The 6,991-nt window shown below is 46.1% G+C and overlaps 1 non-coding gene across 1 annotated transcript; it reads right to left on the bottom strand.

The window, feature by feature from the left end:
* Positions 1-4,277: 4,277 nt before the first annotated feature.
* On the bottom strand, positions 4,278-4,352 carry Trnal-caa (transfer RNA leucine (anticodon CAA)). Its single transcript has one exon. It is a non-coding gene; the product is annotated as a tRNA-Leu (tRNA).
* Positions 4,353-6,991: the final 2,639 nt, after the last annotated feature.

Raw genomic sequence — 6,991 nt, 5'->3', positions numbered from 1 at the left:
CCTAAAGCCAAACTGATCGTCACCTAGCGCATTCTCAATTTTCTTTTCCATTCTCCTGTATATTATTCTTGTAAGCAGCTTCGATGCATGAGCTGTTAAGCTGATTGTGCGATAATTCTCGCACTTGTCAGGTCTTGCCGTCTTCGGAATTGTGTGGATGATGCTTTTCCGAAAGTCAGATGGTATATCGCCAGACTCATATATTCTACACACCAACGTGAATAGTCGTTTTGTTGCCACTTCCCCCAATATCTCTTAAATTAATGTTCTTGTCTTGCCCTTGGGGCATAAGGTTGTTATGCTTTTGTATGGGGCCTTCAGCCGAATTTGTATGAAATGTTTTAAGATAAGGCCCTCTGCCTTTTGATTGAAACTCTTCTTATTGCTTAATATGCGGCCTCCAGCCAAGTTACATTAAAATTAAATTGCTAAGACCTTCAGCCTGTTTAGATTGAAGATTTAGAAAGTATTGTTGGATGAAACCTCCAGAAGAACTTTGTATTTCAGTTGCTTGCTTAGGCCTTGTGTCTTGGATTTTGAGTGTGGCCTTCAGCCGATCTAAGGTTAATCAAAGGAGGTCGATTAAAGATTTGAGTGTTTTGCATCCTTGTTGTAATATTGTGTGTTGACAAATATAGTTTGTATGTTGAGGGCAACCGACAGCAACTTATTTTGGCCCCTTTCTACAACCTAATCCGCTCTGTCCTGTCAGCCCAGGCATTTCAGCCATTGCGGACGGTACGGCGTCGTTCACAGTGTTGGTTCGTCGCTGGAGCACTACAACAGATCTGAACCTGTCTGCATCGACGGTTCGTCGACATCTGCTGCACGCATGCCATTATGTCGGCTTTCATTGTCCAGAAAACACAAGCTCCTCCGACTGCAATGGGCACATGAACACTGTCACTGGGGTGCAGAGTGGCAACATGTAATCCTTTCAGATGAGTTCTTCTTCACCGTCTCCTACAGTGAAGACCGGCGCTACCGTCGTGAGTGCAACCTGGAGGGCTGCATTGTGGAGCGGCATAGGGGACAAAATCCAGGTGAGATGGTTTGGGGCACCATTGGTTACAACAGCCGATCATGCCTCGTACGTATTTTGGGCACTTTGAACAGCAACCGGTACCTAACGGAGGTTGTGGAGCCTGAGGTACTCCCCTTGCTTCAGGAATCTCCAATGGTCACATTTCAGCAGGAAAATGCCCGACCAGATATTGCGAGGAATGTACAGGCCTTCTTCGAAGAGCAACCAGTACCATTCCTTCCCTGGCCTGCACGTTCACCAGACATGTCGCCCATCGAACATGTCTGGGATATGGTTGATCGGCACCTGGTGACGGTCCTCCAGTAACTGGTGTTTCGGATTCGTGGGCTCAGATAGAAACTGCGTGGAGGGAAATCCTTCAGGAACGTATTCATAACCTTATTGATTCAATGCCACGGCATATAGCAAGTCTAATTGCAGCGCATTGTGGCCACAAGACCTACTGAATAGTAGGGATAAAAGGACATGTACAGATTTATTACTTGTCATGTACATAAACTCTGGTATCAAATTTATTGAATTCATGCGTTTCCTGCTTGATGTTGCAGTTTCCATAAACGGTAGCGTATAAATACAGGGTGTTACAAAAAGGTACTGCCAAACTTTCAGGAAACATTCCTCACACACAAAGAAAGAAAATATGTTATGTGGACATATGTCCGGAAACGCTTACTTTCCATGTTAGAGCTCATTTTATTACTTCTCTTCAAATCACATTAATCATGGAATGGAAACACACAGCAACAGAACGTACCAGCGTGACTTCAAACACTTTGTTACAGGAAATGTTCAAAATGTCCTCCGTTAGCGAGGATACATGCATCCACCCTCCGTCGCATGGAATCCCTGATGCGCTGATGCAGCCCTCGAGAATGGCGTATTGTATCACAGCCTTCCACAATACGAGCACTAAGAGTCTTACATTTGATACCGGGGTTGCGTAGACAAGAGCTTTCAAATGCCCCTATAAATGAAAGTCAAGAGGATTGAGGTCAGGAGAGCGTGGATGCCATGGAATTGGTCCACCTCTGCCAATCCTCGGTCACCGAATCTGTTGTTGAGAAGCGTACGAACACTTCGACTGAAATGTGCAGGAGCTCCATCGTGCATGAACCACATGTTGTGTCGTACTTGTAAAGGCACATGTTCTAGCAGCACAGGTAGAGTATCCCGTATGAAATCATGATAACGTGCTCCATTGAGCGTAGGTGGAAGAACATGGGGCCCAATCAAGACATCACCAACAATGCCTGCCCAAACGTTCACAGAAAATCTGTGTTGATGACGTGATTGCACAATTGCGTGCGGATTCTCGTCAGCCCACACATGTTGATTGTGAAAATTTACAATTTGATCACGTTGGAATGAAGCCTCATCCGTAAAGAGAACATGAAATGAGGATTGACACATTGTTGGATGAACCATTCGCAGAAGTGTACCCGTGGAGGCCAATCAGCTGCTGATAGTGCCTGCACACGCTGTACATGGTACGGAAACAACTAGTTCTCCTGTAGCACTCTCCATACAGTGACGTGGTCAACGTTACCTTGTACAGCAGCAACTTCGCTGACGCTGACATTAGGATTATCGTCAGCTGCACGAAGAATTGCCTCGTCCATTGCAGGTGTCCCGTCGTTCTAGGTCTTCCCCAGTCGCGAGACATAGGCCGGAATGTTCCGTACTCCCTAAGACGCCGATCAATTGCTTCGAACGTCTTCCTGTCGGGACACCTTCGTTCTGGAAATCTGTCTCGATACAAACGTATCGCGCCACGGCTATTGCCCCGTGCTAATCCATACAACAAATGGGCCTCTGCCAACTCCGCATTTGTAACCATTGCACTGACTGCAAAACCACGTTCGTCATGAACACTAACCTGTTGATGCTACGTACTGATGTGCTTCATGCTAGTACTGTAGAGCAATGAGTCGCATGTCAACACAAGCACCATTACCTTCCTTCAACTGGGCCAACTGGCGGTGAATCGAGGAAGTACAGTACATACAGACGAAACTAAAATGAGCTCTAACATGGAAATTAAGCGTTTCCGGACACATGTCGACATAACTTCTTTTCTTTATTTGTGTGTGAGGAATGTTTCCTGAAAGTTTGGCCGTGCCTTTTTGTAACACCCTGTGTATAAAACCAGCACCCCCTTGCACAATACTAATCAATCATGTTCGATACTTTTTCAAAGAAAACCTTAATCAGTTATTTTAGTTGCAAATCTCTCAATTGTCTTACAGTCTCGGTATCATATTCCTTGTATTCATTTTATCGATAACTTTTCACGCACTCCCGCGTGACTTCGTTCCTTTCACTGCTGCAGTCAGACTCACTCACGTACAGTGCTCCGGCGTCGCTTAGGTAGGGTGCATCCACTTGCATCGCATCCTGTCATCATTTGAGCAGCGCTCAGGAGTTGACAGCAGGAGAACGTGCACCTTTCACGTTAATCTCTAATGAGTGTAATACTCTTCTGGACACTTTCTTTTCTCTACGGCACTTTTACAGTCAAATAGCTGCACCAAGCTGGACTAAGTTGAGGGGTGAATTTAAATATTCATTTACATACAAAGAATTTTAATTATCTGTACATTAATGAAAATGTGGTGTGACATCTGAAGACTTTGAGGATATGGTCGTCTTACAACTGTGTTGGTGGAGATCGGATTCATCCAGTATATTGTCACAAAGATACACTGATGGAAAAAAATCGAACATAAATATAATTAATGTAGAATAATGAAATTTCTGAAATACATTTGTTTAGGTAACATATTTAAGTGATTAACACTGCAAGATCCGAGGCTAATGTAAGCGCAAGATAAGACATTGCAGATTTGAAATGCAGGTACATTAATAACCGCTGCAAGCACCAGAATGTTGAATGCAAGCGTGCAAATGAGCCTGCATTGTTTTGTGAAAGTGCCATATGTCAGCTTGTATAATGGAGTTCCATGCCCGTTGGACTTGGTTGGTCAATACAGGGACAGTTAATGCTGGCTGTAGATGACGCTGGAGTTGCAGTCCAGTTGCTGAAGACGAAGGAGTTGTCGTCCGATAATGTCCCGTATGTGCTCGATTCGAAACTTATCTGGTGATCGAGAAGGTCAGGGCAACATGTCGACACTCTAGAGTGCATGTTGGGCTACAAACGTCGTCTGATTGCGAGCGTTATCCTGTAGGAAAACACCCCTTGGAATGAAACATACTGGCAGATTAAAACTGTGTGCCGGACCGAGACTCGAACTCGGGACCTTTGCCTTTTGCGGGCAAGTGCTCTACCAACTGAGCTACCCAAGCACGACTCACGCCCCGTCCTCACAGCTTTACTTCTGCCAGTACCTCGTCTCCTACGTTACAAACTTTACAGCTCTCCTGCGAACCTTGCAGAACTAGCACTCCTGAAAGAAAGGATATTGCGGAGACATAGCTTAGACACAGCCTGGGGGATGTTTCCAGAATGAGATTTTCACTCTGCAGCGGAGTGTGCGCTGATATGAAACTTCCTGGCAGATCATATCAGCGCACACTCCGCTGCAGAGTGAATGTCTCATTCTGGAAGGACCCCTTGGAATGCTCTTCATGAATGGCAGCACAACAGATTGAATCACCACTGACGTAGAATTTTGCATTCAAGGTGCGTGAGATAAACACGAGGGTACTCCTGCTGTAATGCAAATTTACAAAGGGGTCTGAGCACCATGAGACTTGACATGTTAAGTCCGATAGTGCTTAGAACCATTTGAACCTTCACTTCACGAGCGACAGCAGCGGCGTTTGCGTATAGCTGTCACTGCGTGACGTAAACTGCGATATCAAAGCGCGAAATAAGAGAAATGTATCCGTTAGGACAGTGTGGGGTTAGTGATCTATGGCAGCATATGAACGACGAGAGTGCCTCTGATAACAGCACGATATCTCCTCCAGCGCCTCTCCTTGTCTCGTTACCGTGTCGGTTGGACCCTAGACAACTGGAAATCCATGATTTGGTGAGATGAGCCCCGATTCAAGTTGGTAGGAGTTGATGGTAGGGTTCCAGAGTGGCGCAGACCCCACGAAGCCATCGACTTACGGTGTCAACAAGGCACTGTGGAAGCTGGTGGTGACTCCATAATGGCATGGGCTATGCTTACATGGAACTCAGTGAGATGTTGATAATAACCTCTTCGTCGAATTCTTGACTGATATCAACTCACTACGTCCAGCCTCAAAGGTAACTAACGCTCACGATCGTTACAGCGTATATTTTAAGCAAACCTGATGTGCATCCTCACAGTGGCACTATTAGCGCCACTTTTATGCGACTGGCTTGAAATCTGAATAGACATCTTCTTTTAGATGTAGAAGCACGTCGTTTACCTCGCACGACTCCTTCTGGTTTTCCCGTCAACGCGGATTGCTCGCAGCGCGACAACGTGGTATTGTCTTAGCTTCAGTTAAATTAAAGATTAATGGAGCCATATTTCATGAAAACTCACGAATGGACAAGCAGTCGAGAAGTCACACTACCCGAAGGGCCAGAACGAGAAAGATTCCTGCAGAGACGTGCGGAAAAGATGAGAGTGCCAATATAAGGACCGCTAGAAATACTGACGCTTTCACACTGTAATCTCCGACGACACATTGGCCTGGTTTCGCCGAGCACTGCACGTGAGTAGCGGCGCTGCCGGAGCTGACGTTCCGCCAGCGGCTGCATGTGACAGTAGGGGCCGGCGTGGCTGGTGGGCAGACGGGCGGGATGCGCTGGGCCCTCTCTGTATGCCGCACGCTGTCCGAATTTTTAAAACCGCGCTCGCCGGCTCTGCCACCGCCGATGCCGCCCGCCCTCTTCATCGCAACGTCCCGCCCAGTCCGATTGCCGGGCGGCAACTTGTTTCAGTATAGCTGAGACGCGTCCACCACCGCTGCTCAGGAATACGAGATACAGAGGCGTCCTTGGTCTCATCTCCGCTCTGCGTAAGATATCGGGGAAATCGGTGGTCATAGTCAAGGGCATCTGCAAGCTAAAATCATAAATGGTAGCACGTAAGGATTTGTCGTTTTCCCCGACAGTCATTAAACATGCCCTCGCCAAAGAAAAACCGCCCAGCAGCGTAGCATGACAAGCGACGTGACGAGTGGCGCGGAGGATGGTGTGTCGTGAGTGTGATTCGACGTTATTACAAGTGACTCGGCATTAGTAGACACAATGTCTTCTTCTGACGAGGCAGTTGTTTTCGCTTTAGCCTTCTTAATTAGTGATATGTCCTCTAGAGGATACCGTACACTTACACAAAACAACGCCGAGCTACCTAGGTAGAAGCGCACCGAACTGTTAACATACTTAAAGTCACGCTCCAAAAGAGGTCGCCACCACTATGACAATGTTATTCATCTGCTTTATGTCACACAAAGAGTTAACAAACGTGGATATAAGCAGATACCTGGCTCCAATCAGCCACATAGTCAGTGAGTACCTCAAGGATAATACCTCAACTTTATACTGTTTCTCAGTGTCTAAGGACTAACGTACAATGGCTGCCAAGGAGAGCGAAACTAGACATCGCATATTTGATGTAAGTCATCTTCCACTGTATCTAGGACTCTACCGGTTTTAAAGACAGATGAGAGCAAGTGAATATTGACCTGCATTGCCAGGCACAATCCTCACGCTCCAGTTAAGTATTACAAAACATCTCTCAATAAATCATTCCAAACTGCTGCTAATATGTGTCACCATCTACCTTTTGCCATAGCTGTTGCCTAACCTTATTTCGCCCTGTGACAGAGCTCTATATTTGCTGTGTTTCGAGCAGGCACCTCATAGCAGGAACTACTTTCGGTGGTGGGGAGTTCTAACAAATTTATTTTTAACGCCCAATGCACTAGGTGGATTTAACAGCTAATGTTTATCAAAAAAAAGTCTAGAAGACTTTGTTGCGTACGTCCTTACTGACATGC

The sequence above is a fragment of the Schistocerca serialis genome, chromosome 7, assembly GCF_023864345.2.
Source record: "Schistocerca serialis cubense isolate TAMUIC-IGC-003099 chromosome 7, iqSchSeri2.2, whole genome shotgun sequence".
NCBI lineage: Eukaryota > Metazoa > Arthropoda > Insecta > Orthoptera > Acrididae > Schistocerca > Schistocerca serialis.
This window is presented reverse-complemented; position numbering and strand designations above follow the sequence as displayed.